Here is a 20141-nt window from a genome sequence, read left to right as displayed (position 1 = left end):
TCAGAATGAACGACAGATTGCAAAAGATAGTAGGACGAACCCCCAAAAATTCTTCAAATATATTAATAGTAGAAAGGTCAGGTCTGAGCATGTAGGCCCTTTACAAAATAATCTAGAGTGGGTGACTGGGGACAAGGAGAAGGCTAATTTATAAAATACTTTCTTCAGTTCTGTGTATACAAAAAAGCATGGGGGAGCTCATGTCTACAATGGGGGTGGTATTGACACAGCCCCGAATGATCCACAATGGCTCAAAAGTGATATGGTCCAGAAATATTTAGACAGAATAAAGGTGGATAAAGCACCTGGACCTGATGGCATACACCCACGGATCCTAAAAGAATTGAGCTCTGTAATTTCAAAGCCATTGTATCTAATTTTTAGGGACTTACTAATGACGGGAATAGTACCACTTGATTGGCGCAGGGCAACCGTGGTGCCTATATTTAAAAAGGGATTAAAGTCTTTACCAAGTAACTATAGACCTGTTAGTTTAACTTCTATAGTCGGGAAGATACTGGAGCGTTTAATAAAAGACCACATAGACGAGTTCTTGCTGGAAAAAAACATTTTAAGCAACAGACAGCATGGATTCATGAAAGACAGAAGTTGTCAGACAAACCTGATTTCTTTTTATGAAGAGGTAAGTAAAACCTTGGACAGAGGGGTGGCTGTGGACATGGTATACTTGGATTTTGCAAAAGCGTTCGATACAGTTCCGCACACATGGCTCATGTGTAAAGTAAAGTCTACAGGCTTGGAAATATCAGTTTGTAAATGGATAGAAAACTGGCTAAAAGACAGAATTCAGAGAGTAGTGGTTAATGATTCTTACTCTGAATGGTCTAGGGTTATCAGTGGTGTACCTCAAGGTTCAGTGCTGGGACCCTTACTCTTTAATATCTTTATAAATGATATTGGGTCTGGGATCAAAAGTAACATTTCTGTCTTTGCAGATGACACCAAACTATGCAGTGGAATAACGTCCTTACAGGATGTCTCCAATTTACAAGCTGACCTCAATGCTCTGTCTAATTGGACGTCTATGTGGCAGATGAGGTTTAATGTTGAGAAATGTAAAGTTATGCGCTTGGGGGCTAAGAATATGCATGCATCATTCATACTAGGGGGAGTACAACTGGGGGAATCTGTAGTGGAGAAGGATCTGGGGGTTTTGGTAGATCATAAGCTCAATAATAGCATGCAATGCCAGGCTGCGGTTTCCAAAGCGAGCAATGTCCTTTCTTGTATTAAATGAGGTATGGACTCCAGAGAGAGAGATATCATTTTGCCCCTGTTCAAATCACTAGTAAGACCTCATCTGGAATATGCAGTTCAGTTTTGGGCACCAGTTCTCAAAAAGGATATCAGGGGAACTGGAGAAAGTGCAGAGAAGGGCAACCAAACTGATAAGAGGCATGGAGGAGATCAGCTATGAGGAAAGATTAGAGGAACTGAATTTATTCACTCTTGAGAAGAGGAGAATAAGGGGGGATATGATCAACATGTTCAAATATATAAGGGGCCCATATAGTGAACTTGGTGTTGAGTTATTCACTTTACGGTCAACATAGAGGACACGTTACGCCTAGAGGAAAAGAGATTCTCCAAATACGGAAAGGTTTCTTCACAGTAAGAGCTGTGAAAATGTGGAATAGACTTCCACTAGAGGTGGTTCTGGCCAGCTCAGTAGATTGCTTTAAGAAAGGCCTAGATACTTTCCTAAATGTACATAATATAACTGGGTACTAGCATTTATAGGTAACGTTGATCCAGGGAAAATCTGATTGCCACTTGGGGGATCAGGAAGGAATTTTTTCCCCTGCTGTAGCAAATTGGAGCATACTCTGCTGTTTTTTTTGCCTTCCTCTGGATCAACTGTGGGTATAGAATTGGGTATATTGGATTGTACGATTTTTTTTTTTATGGTTGAACTGGATGGACTTGTGTCTTTTTTCAACCTAACTAACTAACTAACTAAAAAAAGTAGGGGGCAATCAAGGGGTTATGTGTGTTCCCTGGGTGTGTTCTAACTGTAGGGGGGATGGGCTGGCAGGCACTTGACAAAGATCACTGCTCCCGATCACTGGGAACAGTAGATCTCTGACATGTCCCCTGTCAGAATGGGGATTTGCTTGTTTACACTGGTAGATCCCTGTTCTGCCTCTGTACTAGGCGATCGCGGGTCACTGGCGGACATCGAGTCCGCCCAACCTGCAAGCACGCTCCCAAAGTGTGCAGGGGGCACGAGCGCGTGCCGCCAGCAGTGAGCACTCGCCCGCTATCACGTCTGCGCGAGACGCTGTACAGCTAAGGTGATTTGCACAGGAGAGCCAACCTGCTGCTGCATAACAATGGCGGCTGGTTGGCTAGTGGTTAAAGAGATAAAACACAGGGAAGTGCATACATTGCAGAGATCTAATGCATATTTTTTTTTTCCAAATATACAGTGCCTTGAAAAAGTATTCATACCCCTTGAAATTGTCCACATTTCGTTACAACCAAAAACGTAAATGTCTTTTATTGGGATTTTATGTGATAAACCAACACAAAGTGGCACATAATTGTGAAGTGGAAGGAAAATGATAAATGGATTTCATTTTTTTTTTACAAATAAATATGTAAAGAGTGTGAGGTACATTTGTATTCAGCCCCCTTTACTCTGATACCCCTAACCAAGATCTAGTGGAACCTGTGTGTAATTTAATCTCAGTATAAATACAGCTGTTCTGTTAAGCCCTCAGAGGTTTGTAAGATAACCTTAGTGGACAGACAGCATCATGAAGGCCAAGGAACACACCAGACAGGTCCGGGATAAAGTTGTGGAGAAGTTTAAAGCAGGGTTAGGTTATAAAAAAATATCCCACGCTTTGAACAACTGCAAACCTACCAAGACATGGTCATCCACCTAAACTGACAGCATGTGCAGGGAGAGCATTAATCAGAGAAGCAGCCAAGAGGCCCATGGTAACTCTGGAGGAGCTGCAGAGATCCACATCTCAAGTAGGAGAATCTGTCCACAGGACAACTATTAGTCGTGCTCTCCACAAATCTGCCCTTTATGAAAGATTGGCAAGAAGAAAGCCATTGTTGAAAGAAAGCCATAAGAAGTCCCGTTTGCAGTTTGCAAGAAGTCATGTGGAGGACACAGCAAACATGTGGAAGAAGGTGCTCTGGTCAGATGAGACCAAAATTGAACTTTTTGGCCTAAAGGCAAAACGCTATGTGTGGCGGAAAACTAACACTGCACATCATCCTGAACACACCATATGCACCATGAAACATAATGGTGGCAGCATCATATTGTGGGAAATCCTTTCTTCAGCAGGGACAGGGAAGTTGGTCAGAGTTGATGGGAAGATGGATGGAGCCAAATACAGGACACTCCTAGAAGAAAACCTGTTAGGCTGCTTTCACACTGAGGTGCTTTACAGACGGTATAGCGCTAAAAATAGCGCCTGCATAGCGCCTGTAAAGAACCTCTCCTCTCACTCCAGTGTTAAAGCCTGAGTGATTTCACACTGAAATGGTGCGCTGGCAGGACACCAAAAAAAGTCCTGCACCCGCATCTTTGAGGCGCTGTAGGAGCGGTGTATACACGCTCCTATACACGCTCCAGTGTGAAAGTAGTTTTAAAGTCTGCAAAAGACTCGAGACTGGGGCGGAGGTTCACCTTCCAGCAGGACAACGACCCTAAACATACAGCCAAAGCTACAATGGAATTGTTTAGATCAAAGCATATTCATGTATTAGAATGGCCCAGTCACAGTCTAGACCTAAATCCAATTGAGAACCTGTGGCAAGACTTGGAAATTGCCTTTCACAAACACTCTCCATCCAATCTGACAGAGCTTGAGATATTTTGCAAAGAAGAATGGGCAAAAATGTCACTCTCTAGATGTGCAAAGATGGTAGCGAAATCCCCAAAAAGACTTGCAGCTGTAATTGCAGCGAAAGGTGGTTCTACAAAGTATTGACTCGGGGGGGGGGGCTGAATATAAATGCACACCACACTTTTCACATGTTTATTTGTAAAAAAAATTGAAAACCATTTATCATTTTCGTTCTACTTCACAATTAGGGATGAGCCGAACACCCCCCTGTTCGGTTCGCACCAGAACATGCGAACAGGCAAATAATTTGTTCGAACATGCGAACACCGTTAAAGTCTATGGGACACGAACATGAATAATCAAAAGTGCTCATTTTAAAGGCTTATATGCAAGTTATTGTCATAAAAAGTGTTTGGGGACCCGGGTCCTGCCCCGGAGGACATGGATCAATGCAGAAAAAAGTTTTAAAAACGGACGTTTTTTCGGGAGCAGTGATTTTAATAATGCTTAAAATCAAACAATAAAAGTGTAATATTCCTTTAAATTTTGTACCTGGGGGGTGTCTATAGTATGCCTGTAAAGGGGCACATGTTTCCCATATTTAGAACAGTCTGACAGCAAAATGACATTTCAAAGGGAAAAAAGTCATTTAAAACTACTCGCTGCTATTAATGAATTCCCGGTCCGACAATACACATAAAAGTTCATTGATAAAAACAGCATTGGATTTCCCCGCAGGGGAACCCGAATCAAAATTAAAAAAAAAAAAATGACGTGGGGGTCCCCCTAAATTCCATACCAGGCCCTTGAATCACAATTATGTGCTAATTTGTGTTGGTCTATCACATAAAATCCCAATAAAATAAATTTAAGTTTTTGGTTGTAACATGACAAAATGTGGAAAATGTCAAGGGGTATGAATAGTGTAGCACGGTATTGTATGTATGAGCACTGTACACTTTAACTATGACAACTTCTACATAGTCCAAAAGCAGCTTACTAACAAGTACAAATTCTACCTGAAATGTTGGAGATCTCTCCTTCTGGACATGGGACACACTCATAGCAACATTCATGAATTGAAGATCCAAACATTTTTCTGCTGCCAGGTAAACAGGGATCTGAGCATCGAGATACCGGAACCTAAAAATCAGATATTATTATTATTTTGTAGAGGTCCATCAGGTGCAATGAAGCTACATTATAAAAACTAAGAACAACAGCATATATAAATTCAACACTTCATATACCTGATATGTGCCTGCTGTACCATGTACTTGTATGAGAAAGTGCCTAGTTCTCTTTGTCTTTGTATTGCTTCCTTTATGTGAAATCCCTGGTGTTCCTGCTAGTCCCTCTGCTTTCCTATTAAAAACTGACCACACTAAGGAGGAGAACACACAGTGGTCAGTTCTCTAGCTGTGCTGTGAACTCCTTCAATGACCAGACTTGTCCTCACATGCCTCCCCTTGCACAGCCACTCACTGGGAAGACCAGTGCACTGATGTTTCTCCACTCTCACCTCCCTATGCAGCTGGAAACAGAGGGTACTGTATGTGATTATTAATCAAAAACAGGGGAAAAGGTATTTATAATGTTTTTTATTTTTATACACAAATGTTTTACCATTCATTTCTATTGAAACTACAAAGGGAGAGATTAGAGTCAGTTGGGAAATTATACTTTAATTCTTATTGCTAGCTCTTGGGCCATAAACTCCTTTTTGTTTTGTTTTCCTTATAATAGGGTTTTTTTTTGCTATCTTGTGTGGGTGCTTCAGTCACTTTTAGCTGCTGTGCTATCTATAGTGAACCTTCTTTTTCATGTTTTGGTGTAAAGCTTCCCTAAAAATAAATGGGCAGTTGTTTCATGAAGTTGGTATTTTGGGGATCATTTTGGGGGTATATTTGAACTCTTGTTTAAGGGGGTACTATTATGGGGTTTTCTTTAAATGTGGAGTATATTGGTTTATTTTGTAGTTTGGTAGGGTCTTGTTCATTATTTATTTATTTATTTATTTTGCATAAAGATTTTATTGAGAACAAAAAAATACCAAATACAATCTTGACATATACAGTTATGGCTCAGCGAGCCTGTAAAGATAATACACAGCTGCATATACAGTTTACAACATAGAGTTATATTAAAGTAAGATTCTGTATTTCTAAGCTGTGAACAAAGAGTCAAATGTGGCTATGAAGCTTATGAGTGTGCATTCTCAGCAAGAGATAATATGAAGCAAGCAAAGGGGGAGATGGGGGGGGGGAATTAAAAAAAAAAAAGGGGGATTAAATACAGGGGGGGGTGCAGTTGAGGAGAGGAGGTGAGGTCTTCACCAGCTACCCTCTCCAGCTTATAGGGCTCACTACCCTTAAAGATATCACAGTTGAGTTTGAATTTTTAAAGTAGGCTTTTATAGCAGAGGCGATGTCACTCCGGTTAGGAGTTATTTCAGTATCGACTTGAATTCTTGGTATGATTGGGAACTTCTGAAAGCAATCCAGGATTCCCAGGTGTTCGTGAATTTTGAGATATTATCCAAGGCAGTATATATCAGTTCTTCCATCTCGGATACACAATTTATTCTGTTAAACCACTCAGAGACAGAAGGGGGAGATGGGTCGGTACGCACATCTTAGCAGCATTAATCATGTGCATGGCAACCGACTTGTGATATTGTTTTTTAGGAAGTCTAGTTAGATGTAGGAGATACTGTGGCGGGCAGAATTCCAGGGGGAGTAATGACACTTGTTTTGTCAGGTCATGAACCCTGCGCCAGAACGGCTGGAGTACCGGGCAATCCCACCAAATATGGAGGAATGTGCCCGTCTCCATACCACACCACCAGCAGAGATCAGGAACAGAGGGGAAGAACCTGTGCACCAGGTCCGGTGTTCTATACCATCGGGTTTTAAGTTTATATTCGTTCTCTTGAGCTGAAATATTCAGGGACCCTTTGTGAATGTAGAGGTGTACGTTGTCCCAGTCCTCCCTGTCTATCTCCAAACCCAGGCCTGATTCCCAGTAGGAACGCTCTGTATGTAGGAGTGCAGATGGCTCCTCGAACAGCGATGGGTAGAGTGTGGAGATGACATGGGACTGGGGGGTTGAGCGAGTGCAAAGTGACTCCATGATTGTGGGGGGTTTTGTAAAGCTTTGTTTGCGGGATGGATCCATTAGGTAATGTTTAAGCTGGAGGTAGGGCCAGTGTGGGAATATCCCCGTATTAGAAAGTGTAGCGAGATCAGTTTGCCTGTTCAATATTTTTATTCATTCAAAGTAAGACGCTGTTCTCAGAGTACAAGAAGTATAACGATTTAGAGTACAGGACAATCACATATCAAGACGTTGTCAATTACAATAGTCAGATGGCATGGGAAGGCATGCTAGCTGGTATACTAAATTGTGAGCCAAAATTAAGACATTAGTGCAGGGTTAATGACTAATGGTATACATTAAATAGTAATGCCTGCTTGGCAGTGAGAGTCCACACTAACAGGATGTCTGAGGAACCACGTAAAGTTGTTGTACAGTTAAAAGGTATTTAACCTTAATGCATTCTCTGCTTTAAGGTAAAAAACCATTTACATGCAGCTCACCCCACAACCTCCCTTAAATACTCACCTGAGCCCGATCTCGGTCCAGCACTGTCTGCAGCAGTTCCTCTCCTGGGTCTCCAGCAGGAGAGGAGCAGCAGGAACCATTGGCTCCTGCTGCTGTCCATCTAAACCTGTAAGCAGAGAGAAGGGGGTGGGGCCGAGCTAGGTGGTGTATCTGAATAGATGCAATCCATCCAGATGGGGAGTGAATCCACATGAGTGACACGCAGCAGGAAGAACCAGAAGCTTCGGCAGAGGACCTGGCAAGATGAGGATCAGGGCTGCTCTATGCAAACCCATTGCACAAAGCAAGTAAATATAACATGTTTGTTATTTTATTGAAAAAAAATTGAAGGTTTACAATTGCTTTAACAGGCGAATCGTAGAGAAGAAATTGGAGGGGAAGGGGGAGTTACAGAGGGTCCACAGAGGATACAGGCTATTAGCCGGGCAAGAAAGAGGGCTAAGGGCATTTTTTATTTTGTGTTAAAAGGGTTTTTTGAAGTCTGGGGTTCTTTAAGTGCAGCATTCCCTGATTACTGCCCATCTGTTCTTGGATCTACCTTTTGAAAGAAAAAAGTGTAAGAACAATGTACAGCTACACCACCTCATGTTATATCACTTAAATTCACAGGGCCCTCTCCCTTATTTCCATAGATTAAAAAAGATTAGGAATACACGAGTTAGGCCTTATTCCTGAATACAACTATATGACTGCTGGTCACTTTAACTCTTTAACTACTGTATCTTCTGCAGTATCTTTATTGTTGTTGTAAAATTCCAGGCTATGGTCATTGTCTCTGGTAATTTTAGGCCTGACCATGCTACTTAAAATTTTCTGGTTGTTGGCCAATTTTACCCTGTTGTGACATCTGCTGTCTCTTAATTCTTGTAGTATCTTACCTTTACATAGGCTATCCCCCCTTCTGTCCATCTTTGAATGCTGCTGCCAGACTCATCCACCTTACCAATTGCTCTGTGTCTGCTACTCCTCTCTGTCAATACCTCCACTGGCCTCGGCTCACTCAATGAATTAAATTCAAAATCATAACAACAATTTACAAAGCCATCCACAACTCGGCCCCAAGCTACATCACCAGCCTAGTTTGAAAATACCAACCTAATTGTTCTCTTCGTTCCTCCTAAGACCTCCTGCTCTCTAGCTCCCTCATCACCTCCTCCTGGGTCAGAAACCATGAATCAGACTGAGACAGAAGTACAGTTAAATCACATTTGTTCAATAACAATAAAAAAGGTAAACAGAGTAAACATTGTCAAAACATAGCCAGAGTTCAGGAACTGGAACAGATAGTCAGGCAAGCCAAAACGTCAGGGAGCCAAAGACGAACGTAGTAGAACAGCAAGCAGGATCTGGAGCCAGAAGGAATGTCAGCTAAGCAAGTCTTTAACAGGAACACAGGAGAGCGTCTCTAGAGATGTGACCAAGGCAAAGGCAGAAATCATCTGGGCTGCACGGCTTAAGTAGGCAGGACTGACGAGCAGGATATCATCAACAGGTGAGTCACTGTGGAGAGACAGGAGCTGGCAATTAGCCGACAGCTGAGCTGCCATGCTCGCCTCCAGGACTTTTCCAGAGCCTTTCCCATTCTATGGAACTCCTTACCCCAATCTGTCTGATTATCTCCTACTCTGTTAGCTTTTTCGATGATCCCTGAAAACCCTCCTGTGACAGCCCACTCCCTTCAGGTCTGTCTCAACCCTGCTATTGCTCTTAAGTACCCATTACTCTTGGCTCACGGTGGACATTTGAACTGTGTGCAGGCACACATGCCCAAATCATAGGAGAGGAGAAGCTCTTTTACCAGGTTTCTCCATGAAACAAGTGGTCTGTGAGCCCAGTTACTGTTTATAAGATGTGTTGAAATGTTTGAATGTACCTGTGCCTCATGTGATTGGATGTAACGTTTACCCCACCCTGTGTCTCTTTGCCAACAAGGAGGGAGGTTGTCTCCAGAGATATATACTTGTGTCTGTTCTTCACTAAAAGTCTTATGCTTTTATTCACCCTACACTGGTGTCTCGACAAGTGACTGCGTGGGCTAAGGAATCTTGGATCGTGCTGGTACTGGGCAAGGGAAGCTTATACGGCGGACATACTAATCAGGAGTATGGGGTCCTTCAAACCTCCTCTTGAAAAAAGCCTATCCTGCCCACACCTAACAACTGTATTTTCCTTTTCTCCATCAGCTCATCCCCCACAGTTATTACCTTTTGTATCACTTGCCCCTTCCTTCTAGATTGTAAGCTCTGATGAGCAGGGCCCTCTGATTCCTCCTATATTGAATTGTATTGTAACTGTACTGTCTGCCTTCATGTTGTAAAGCACTGCACATACTGCTGGCGCTATATAAATCCTGTGTAATGATAAAAATAATAATAATAATAACACCTCAGCTGGCCCGAGCATTTTTGCAATTTTTCCATTGCTTTTTTATTTTTCCCTTACAGCTTTCAGAGTTTGTAACCGATCCCCCAAACCATATATTTTTCTGCGTAATAATAGGCTCTTAGATTTATGTATCCTGCACCCCCACTAATCTGTATTTTATTAGGTTGGAGCAGGAGCTCCTGACTTTGGACATTTTCCAGATAAATTTACCAAGTATGCTTTGTAAGGATGCAAAAAAAGAAGCTGGTACGGAGATAGAGAGGGATCTAAAAATGTAGAGAATTTGTGGTAGTTTAATCATCATAAAAGCTGCAAGTCTGCCTGACCATATAAAGTTATATTTTGACAGATTTCTAAGGTCCTTAGGGAGATTGTTCAGGAAGGAGACATAGGGATAGGGATGATACTTTGGTTAAGTTGTTCCCTAAGTAGGATATTGAGTTTCAGCCCATGTGTATGGATATTGCTTACTTAAAAAAAGACTGCCGTTCAGGTGAAATTCCCAAGGGAAGTATAAACGATTTAGAAGCATTAACCTTATAATAAGACATTTGGCCAAAAGTTTCATAAGTTTCTCTTACCGAAGCCAGGGAAGATGTGGGGTTGGGCAGAATGAGAATTACATCATCAGCAAACAGATTTATCTTGTGTTCTTGTGATCCAATTGTTAGCCCTGTAATGTGCTGCATAGATCTAACTTTTTCCGCTAGTGGTTCCTTCATTGAATTAAATATTAGGGGTGAGAGAGGGCACTCCTGTCTTGTCCCATTTGAGATGCTAAAGGGTGTAGATAACATAGAGGAACAATATACCTGGGCTGAGGTACATGAATAGAGTGCTAACATTTCTGATAGAATGTGGCCCTGAAATCCAAATTTCTTTAATGCCTGTTCTAGGTAACCTCAATGGACTCTATCGAATGCCTTCTCTGCGTCCAAAGAAAGAAGCAGAGAAGGCACTCCACAGGATTCTGCGTGGTGGATAATATTGATCATTCTGCGGGTAGCTCAGAAGTTTGACGTCATTTTGTGAATCCTGATTGATCAGGATGTATCAGGTTTGGAAGTATATCTAATAGTCTATAGGCTATTGCCTTGGCATACAATTTAGCGTTGTGGTTAAGGAGAGAAATTGGGTGGAAGTTTTGGGGAGTATTAGGTTCTTTGCCTGGTTTCGGTAGCGTGATAACCAATGCTTTTAACATCTCCTGGGGGAACGAGGCTGAGGAGGCAGCATCATTGAACACAGGGACTATATGCTCAGTTAGTAGGTCTTTAAACTGCTTGTAGTATTCCCCAACAAAGCCATCAGGTTCAGGAGCTTTGTTGTTGGGTAAGGAATCAATGGCTTTCCCTATTTCTGTTGTTGTGAATGGAAAGTTGAGAATAGCTAGTTTGGCCTTGGTTAGTTTAGGAAGTTGAACAGAGTCTAGAAATGCCTGAATAGAAGAGTAATTTGGTTGAATTGCTGATTTGTCGTCTTTCAGATTGTAAAGATTTTTGTAAAACTCACTGAAAGCATTTGCTACAGCTTGCGGGTCAGTTAATTTTTGTTTAGTGGTAGGGTGGTAGAGGAAAGGGATGTGAGGTTTGGTTTGGTAACCTTTAATTTGTTGAGCTAGAAGTTTCCCTGGTTTATTTCCCCAGGCATATGTTTGCATTGTAAAGCACTTTTGGGTCTTGTCAAAGTTTTCTAATAGGAGAGAATGGAGTTCAAGCCTCAGTTTAAAAATGTTGGCTTTAAGCACCGTAGAGGGGTATTGTTTATTAGGGGAATCTGTTCTGAATATCAGCTAAGATTTCGTCCACATGTTGCCTTCTCATCCTCTTATCCTGAGCCCCCATTTGTATGAAGAGACCACGCACAAATGCTTTGTGCGCAGCCCAGACAGTGTGAGGGCCTCTTACTGATCCCGAGTTTTGTGCAAAAAAGTCTTTCACTTGATTGTGTAGGGAGTCTGAGAATAGCTTAAACAGTGATATCAGTGAAGGTAATTTAAACTCCTTGATATAAAGACACCACCCTCTGATGTGATCCACCACCACATGAAAGTATATTAAAAGTTTATAAAAAATAAAGGTTGTACTTACACGAAGTTATAAACATACATAGAAAACTTTCCGGCTGGCCTGCAGACACCCGTGCGCATACACCGCGTTGACGTCAGCACATCAACCTCCCGAAGTACGTTTCGTCTCAAAATGATGTTGTCTGGGAAACAAGGTTGGGATGTTGACGTGCTGACGTCATCGCGGTGTACCTTGTATGCGGACGGCAATTTTTCTATGGATGTTTTTAACTTCAGTCCTGTGTAAGTACAACCTTTATTTTTAATAATTTTTTAATATACTGATTCACACTATGCTGAGCTTCTCTCCATTTTCTTGGGTTTCTGATAGATGCCTTGCCCTGTATATTCGTTGATTTGAGGTCTCCTGGCTAGCCTTCAGTGTAACCACAGAGAGTTGCTGCTGCTGGATTGATGTCCGGTCATTACCTATTATACAGGCTTGCCAAAGCTCGCCCTCCGGTAAGCGTGCATTTCATGTGGTGGTGGATCACATCAGAGGGTGGTGTCTTTATATCAAGAAGTTTAAATTACCTTCACTGATATCACTGGACTCTTATCACTAGAGAATAATCCTGATGATTTCAGGAACTTTCTCCAGATGACGGACCCCGTATTTCACTGTTTGTTGGCTTTGCTGACCCCTTATATTAGCAGGCAGGATACCTGCATGAGGCAAGCCATCACTCCGGAGCAGAGGCTAGTCGCCACCCTGCGGTACTTGGTGACGGGGAGAAGCCTGCAGGACTTGAAGTTCTAAACAGGCATCTCCCCCGAGGCTCTGGGTATCATTATCCCAGAGACCTGTTCTGCCATCATACAGGTCCTGCAGAAGGAGTATATTAAGATTTATCCTTTAATATCACATTTTATTGTATTTAATGTTTGATAATATATTGTATTTCTTTCCTTATTCCCTAATGACCATGATTGTAATATGCTGTGAATGTCCCCTTTGTCCTCATGCATGCTGGATTATTATGTAATTATTTTTGTTGTCCTTCATACATATTTGCCTTCACTTACCTCCCCAGCATGGTCTCCTGGCCCTATATTCACCTCATGTAGTCACTTAACAATGTATTCTGTCAGCTCCATAGTAGTGCTTTACCCTAAATACCCCCTAAAAAATTTTTAAATGTGATTTGTGCTTTAAATTCAGGCAGAGTGCCACAGGCTTTTTTTTGGGTGTCCCCAAATCATTCTGAACCCTCCCTCCCTCCAACTGCTAAGTCAGCTGATAACAATTCTCTATATATCCTCAATCATCTATCTGCTGACTTTGCCAAACCCATACACACTATACCCATCTCTTTTGTGCTCAGATTTATGGATGAATTCCCCAAAGCATGTAGTGCAAGGGCCTGCCTGAATACTTTCAAATGGTACTGTTTAAAGTTTCTGTATACCATTATTATCTTGATAGGTAATCGCAGAATGTCCAAATGTGCTAAAATGTGTACAGTGTGCATTTATATCTTTGTATTATGACACGTCTTACCTGTCCAGTGGGCTGTCAATAGTCTAAGGAGGGGCTGTTTAAAGTAATACCCATTATTTAGGCATTCATCTCTCAATGAAGTGGCGAGGGTTACCTGTCCAAGAGTCCCCCCCCATAATGTTAGAAATGGCCCATGAGAGGGGGGGGGATCTGATAGTTGTACCTTATACTTTAAAACTCCCTCAAATAAATTTTAACTTGATGTTGGGCAAGAATGTTTGTGTCTAATCTGCTTTCCCTGTTTATGTGCAAAATGACTAGTTTTTTTTTTGTTTGACTCCACAGTTTCCTTCCATGCCACAGGAATGGCAGACTGTGGCCTCCCACTTTGCCCAGCGGTGGGACTTTCCTAACTGCGGAGGGGCAATTGATGGGAAACACGTCCACATTGTCCCACCACCCAACTCAGGGTTGTACTATTATAATTATAAGGGGTTCAATAGTATTGTAATGTTGGTGGTGGTGTCAGCTACATATGAGTTCCTGTATGTGGACGTGGGGAAGAATGGCTGGATGTCCGATGGTGGAGTCATTGCCCAGACGGAGTTCTACAGGCGTCTCCAGAATGGCAGCTTGGACTTGCCACCTCCAGAAGACAATGTGGAAGGACTCCCATTCATCTTTGTTGTGGATGAAGCATTTGCGCTGGGGGACCATCTTATGAGGCCATTCCCGATGAGGACCCTCACCCCGGACCAGAGGGTTTTTAATTACCGGTTCCGCCTATTTCTTACACCCATACACATGGCGGAGTACAAACTGAATCATATTATCCTGGCGTGCTGTGTTCTACACAACTTTTTACGACAACATTCTGCCAACTATGCTGGCTCAGTTGGGCCTGAGGCTGCAATTCAAAATGAAACAACCCTGACGGCGCTTGAAAGTGGCCATCCTGGCTTGCTGCCCCTGAGTGCCCGTGATGTCCGGCTAAGATACCTTGAATTCTTTGTGGGTAGGGGGGCTATCAATATGCCAGACAATGTCTGAAACCTTTTTCAAATAAAAAAAATAACTACTCAAATCTTTGGTGACATTTACTGCTTGTGTTTGTTTTAGCTGACCCTGACAGAAATGTGGTGAGTCCTAAAAATGGCGTGATTGTGTAACCTTACAAAGCACTGTTGGGTGTTATTTACTAAAGGCAAAGACACTTTGCACTACAATTGCACTTGAAACAGGAAATAACACCCATTGTCACAGAAAACACCAATTAGAGCACCACAAAAGTGTTGGAGCGTTGAAACAATAATCCACACATTCTTGATTATCAATCTTTTTAATACCAGCACAATCACATGTGCATTTAGAAAAGGTTTGTAAAACAAACCAACATGTCTGTTGTATAACATTTTTTGGGGTCACATTAGAAAAAGTAGAAATGTCCATTTAAGATAAAACAGGCATGTTTACAACCAACAAGAAAGACACAAATCTTGAACTTACAAAGTTCACATTTGGTAGAACTTGAAGGCAATATCAGACATGAGTATTTACAAACTGCGTTTGATATTGCGTTCAGATGGGGTGAAGTCACCCCAGGAAAAGCCAAATTTTGAAGACAAAATTTACGAATGTCAACATGTGCGACCTACCTTCACGGGGGATCAAGGGACGTGTTTTGGGGGTGCAACCCCTTCCTCACAGCTACTTTATTATTGAGGAAGGGGTTGCACCCCCAAAATGCCTACATTGATCTTCCGTGATGGCAGATAGCACATGTTGACACACTGTGTGCCTCTTCAAAATGTGGCTTTTCTCAAATTTGTCAAAAACATGTCAATTATTTTTAGCACACAAAAAACCAAAGGGATTTGGAAGGGTTTTAAACTCTCCCTAAAACATCAATGATGTTCTTCATTTTTTGCTGAACATCATTGAACATCATTGATGTTTTTCTGGATGTTTTCTGGATGTTTTCCAAGTCCCTATTACACCCCCTGATCTCCCAGATCAGGATCTGTGCACTTTCCGAGGTGAAAGGATCTGGATCCACAACATCACGATCACCTAAAAAGATAGAAACAAAAACACACCATGTATTATAAATATGCCGGCATCCATCTCTTACCTGAGCCTGTGGTCGCAGACACTCACCTGTTGTGGTGCCAATTTCCACCACGTCTTCCAACTCCTGCTCTGCTTGGCTTGGGTGGATTTCCCCTTCTTCCAGAGGTGGGGGGTCTCTGGTCTCCTCGGATGAGGGGTGTCCTCCGAGTCTTTTATCCCCTATGTAAAAAAAAATAGGTATACTTAGCACACAGATATTTGATGGTAGAACTATAAATATGAAACATTGTTTGGGTAGAGTTCCAAGATGTTGCATTTTTCTTGTCCTTTGGAGCACCTGTGTGGGCCCCCTAATAAAAAGGGTGTTCTTGTGTCCCACACTAGTGCTCCAGTGTCCAGATGTGTAAACAGCTGCTGAGTGTCATCTCCTTACACAGAATCTAATTTGCATTTCATTCTAGTAACAAACCCATCTACACAACCAAATTATTTTCAGACAAGTAGGCCCTAAAAAATGTGGCCAAATGCATATGGCCAAAACAATGGTGTTTTCTAGGCCGCACGAAAAATGTTTGATACGAACGAATAATGTGCCCATGAACATGAAAGTTGACATTTTAAACTGGATAACAGTTAAGAAAAGCACATGGAGCAGCACGAACGTAATAAACATAAAAAGAATAGGAACACAGCACAACTACTTTTTTGCAGCACTCTTCGGATATTTCTGTACTGCGCATGCTCTCTTAATTTCAGGTCCGACCACTGCTTCCTGAGCTGATCTTTCGATTGTCGTACCCCAAAATTCTGGTGCAGACTTTTGACCACTTTTGCCATGATCTTGGCCTTTCGGACTTTGGGGTTGGGGTAAGGTCCATACTTCCCGTCATAGTCGGCACTCTTCATTATGTCGACCATCTCCAACATCTCCCCAAAGGATGTATTTGATGGCTTATATTGTCTCCTTCTGGATCGGGACGTTTCTGCCTCCGGTCTTTCCTCCCCCTCCTCCTCGTTGCTGTAATTAGCATGCACCTGCTGTGTCTCCGCCATGTGCTCTTCCCCCACTGCGCCGAACGAGAAGGGGCGGGGAATAGACTAGAAAGAACGTCAGGGGCGGGCAGAGTTACATGCATGCGCAGTGTCTATAAAGCGTAACACGCGTGCGATCTGTGAGCGGAGGAAGGAGCATCGGAGGTGCTGATCGTGATAACGAAGGTAAGATCTAAACTTGGGCCTATACTGCTTCTAGATTGAGGCCTATATTGTAACAAGATTAGGAGAGTTTTGCCTGACATTAGGGTTTGTCTTGTGTTGTGTCTTGTAGATAAAATGGATGGCTTCAATGATCACAATTTCCTCCCCCCTGTTCATAGCCAAGTACAGGGAGCTGCTCTGTCTGTGGCAGGTGAAACATCCACATTACAACAATAAAAAAAAGAGGCAGGCAGCACTGGAGAAACTGCTGGAGTTGGTAAAGCCGGTGTTCCCCACAGCAACCATCCCCTATTTAAAAGCCAAAATTGGTGGCCTGAGGAGCACTTATCTTAGGGAGCGCAAGAAGGTCACGGATTCCCAGAGATACGGAGCTGGAGCAGATGACATTTATATCCCCAGGCTGTGGTACTATGAGACTGCGATTTCTGTCAGACCAGACTGAAGTCAGGGAATCACTCTCCACTCTTCCTTCCACTCTTCCTTCCACCCTGTCCAACCTGGGACTTCCAGCCAGGAAGAAGTGGAGGAGTCCAGATGGAGTCAGGTATAGCATTCTTCTACAGATTTCTGGTCAATAAATAAATGATGTTTACTAGATGTTATTATTGATCACTAATTGCTGATTTAATAAAGTTTTTTACATATCAATAGACAGTAATGGGCAAAACTAATTGGGACAAGAATGAAAAATGCTGGGCTCAGAATGATAGTCTGTTATATTTGTTAACATTCAATTTGCAACAGTCATGAGATAAAAATTGTGTGTGATTGATGAAGAAAAAACTAAAACTATGTCCCTTTTTCATACACAGGAAGACCTCAGCCAGGAGGACGAGGAGGCTGTGGAATGTGGCAGCCAGGAAGGGGCTGTGGAATCTGGCAGCCAGGAGCCAGGAGGAGAAAATACAAAACAAAACTAAAACAACAAAAAAGAAATTTGGTCAGATGTGACAAATTAAAATATATTGAGGGAATCACGAAAAATAATAAAGAAAGAAGTTTGTGAGAAGTCTGTGTGAATATGAGCAGCAAAACAACTTCATTTTTTTTACATTATAAAGAAGAAGAGAGTGCGCTGTATTAAACAATTTAAAACACTGCAGCGTGACAAAAGTGCTATATCCATTCCAAACGCTAATTTTACCAGACCGAGCTGTTCCGTCTCGGAATTTCTTCTGAGCATGCGTGGCACTTTGTATGTCGGAACTGGCCACACGCGGTCGGAATTGACGCGATCGGATTTTGTTGTCGGAAAATTTTATAGCCTGCTTTCAAACTTTGTGTGTCCGAAAATCAGATGGAAAATGTCCGATGGAGCCCACACACGGTCGGAATTTCCGACAACAAGCTCCGATCGCACATTTTCCGTCGAAAAATCCGACCGTGTGTACGGGGCATTAGTAGTCTCTGAAGTTAACTTGCCGAGTAAAAGAATGAAAAGAAAAAGATAACACAACTCTAGGGCACTGCCTAGAAATTACTTCCTGTGGGTAGGCACAACCGGTGCCAAGGAATGTAAGAGTGGGGGCAAAAAGTTTGCAAGACTGGTTGTGGGCGAGCATCATGCCGGACTGCTTTGTGTGGGTGATCCTGCTTTTGCTAGTTATTTAGTGGATTTTTTGGCTCTTTGCGGTAACGGATGAGCTTGCAGGTTTCTGATGATACTCTGATCCATGGGGGTTGTATCAGAAGTATAATAATGCCCCATTCCTGCAGGAGGCTCATTCCATTTTTAACCGAGGACACTGTGTGCTTTGATCCATTATAGGTGATGGAGATTTTGGCTGGTGCTATCCACTGGTACCGGATCTGGTTGTTACGCATTGTCTTGAAGATGTTGTTGAGCTGTCTGCGGTGGCTCAGGGTATGCTGGGATAAGTCCAAAAATATTTGTAGTTGTCCATATGGGTCAGGTAGGGTGCCTAGTGCTCTCATTTTTTGCATTGCTCTTTGACGTGAAAGAAGTGGATCCAAAGGACTGTGGCAGAAATGTAGGTTTTGGCAGCCTGTGGATGCGGTCGATGATCAGCTCAAAATTTTTTGTTTCAGGTAGTATGGTTTTGATTAGACCACGTTCATAGGAGGATAGGTCAGAGTTTTGCACCGATTCCTGTATGCCGCGTATTTTGATGTTATTGCATCTGGACCTATCCTCGATATTCGTAATTTTATCTTTTAACCATTTAATGTCCTGAACCTGGTCTTCTTGAGTGTCAATGATGTCGTTCACAGTGTTAGTAATGTCTCCTATGTTAGCTGCAATATGGGTGATCCTAGTCTCCAGTACATCTATGCTGTGGCCAAATCTTTGCATGAGAGAAAGCATATCAGCTTGTAGTGAGCTTCTTAAGGACGTTAGCATATCCTTTAATGTAGTGTCCATCACTGGTTGTCCGATAGTAGGGAAGGCAGCTATGGAGTCAGGCATAGAATTTTTCATTGGCAATGTAGGAGTTAATGAGGTGATATGGCTTACCTCATAGTTGGCTGCAGTGACATCCAGGTGCATTTTTACCTTAGCAGGGCTGCTAGATACTGGGGTGCCTGGAGGAGAAGGTGGAGGCTCCATTCCAGTACTCAGGGAGGCTTCCTGGTTCACAGCAGAGGGTGCCAACTGCATGGATTGCATGGAGAGGAGAGCTGTGGATGATTTATGCAGAGGACCGGTCACAGCACCATCTTGTCTTCGCCTTGCGGTCGGCTTTTACATGTAGGCCGTCAGTTCGTGGGGGAGCTGATCCTCCTTCCTCTTTAGGGACATGACTTCCTGGGTGCTATAGGTGATATCCACAGGCTGGGGGATGCAGTGAGAGATAACTGGAAGCTGGCTGATGCTTGTACTAGCGGCTGGTGTGAAGAGCTCCTGTTCTAAGCAGCAATCCTGTTCGTGTGACGGTCAAGACCCCCCCGTATTTTGATTGGGGCAATCATTATGGAGCAATCTCTCTCTGTTGGGATAATCATTTGGAGGAGTCTCTGAGAATGCTCCACTTGATTGTCCCCAGAGGAACTATGACAGAGAGCCTGCCCCTTCTCTACGTCCAGTAAACAGACCAAAGAGACTGCAGGAAGACAAGGAGCAGAGACTGTGCTGTCACTGCCACCATACACAGTGCTACCTGTGGAATCTGGACCTTCTCTGGTGAGTGTGCATCACGCCACTGGGAAAGCCAAGCAAGCAGAGTAGCAGAGAGTCACAGAGAGGGCAACAATCTAATCAGTAGGAACAAGGACAACCTCAGTGAACTACTGGCCAATGTCTATCTGCCAGTAATAGCAGGGCCTATTACAGCTTTATGAAAAACCATGTCTTGCTGCTAAAACTACCATAGATTTTTTTTTTTTTAACTTAACTATGTAAGCTTGTCAGCGCTGCCCATGTATGCTGTCGCTAAGTTTGCCTGTGAAAATCGTAGTGTTCTGTAACACCACATAGAGTGTTATGACATCCCCCAAGAATTCGTTGCCGCCTGGCCACAGTTCAAAAGCCATAAAGTGCATT

The sequence above is a fragment of the Aquarana catesbeiana genome, linkage group LG01, assembly GCF_042186555.1.
Source record: "Aquarana catesbeiana isolate 2022-GZ linkage group LG01, ASM4218655v1, whole genome shotgun sequence".
Classification (NCBI taxonomy): Eukaryota; Metazoa; Chordata; class Amphibia; order Anura; family Ranidae; genus Aquarana; species Aquarana catesbeiana.
This window is presented reverse-complemented; position numbering follows the sequence as displayed.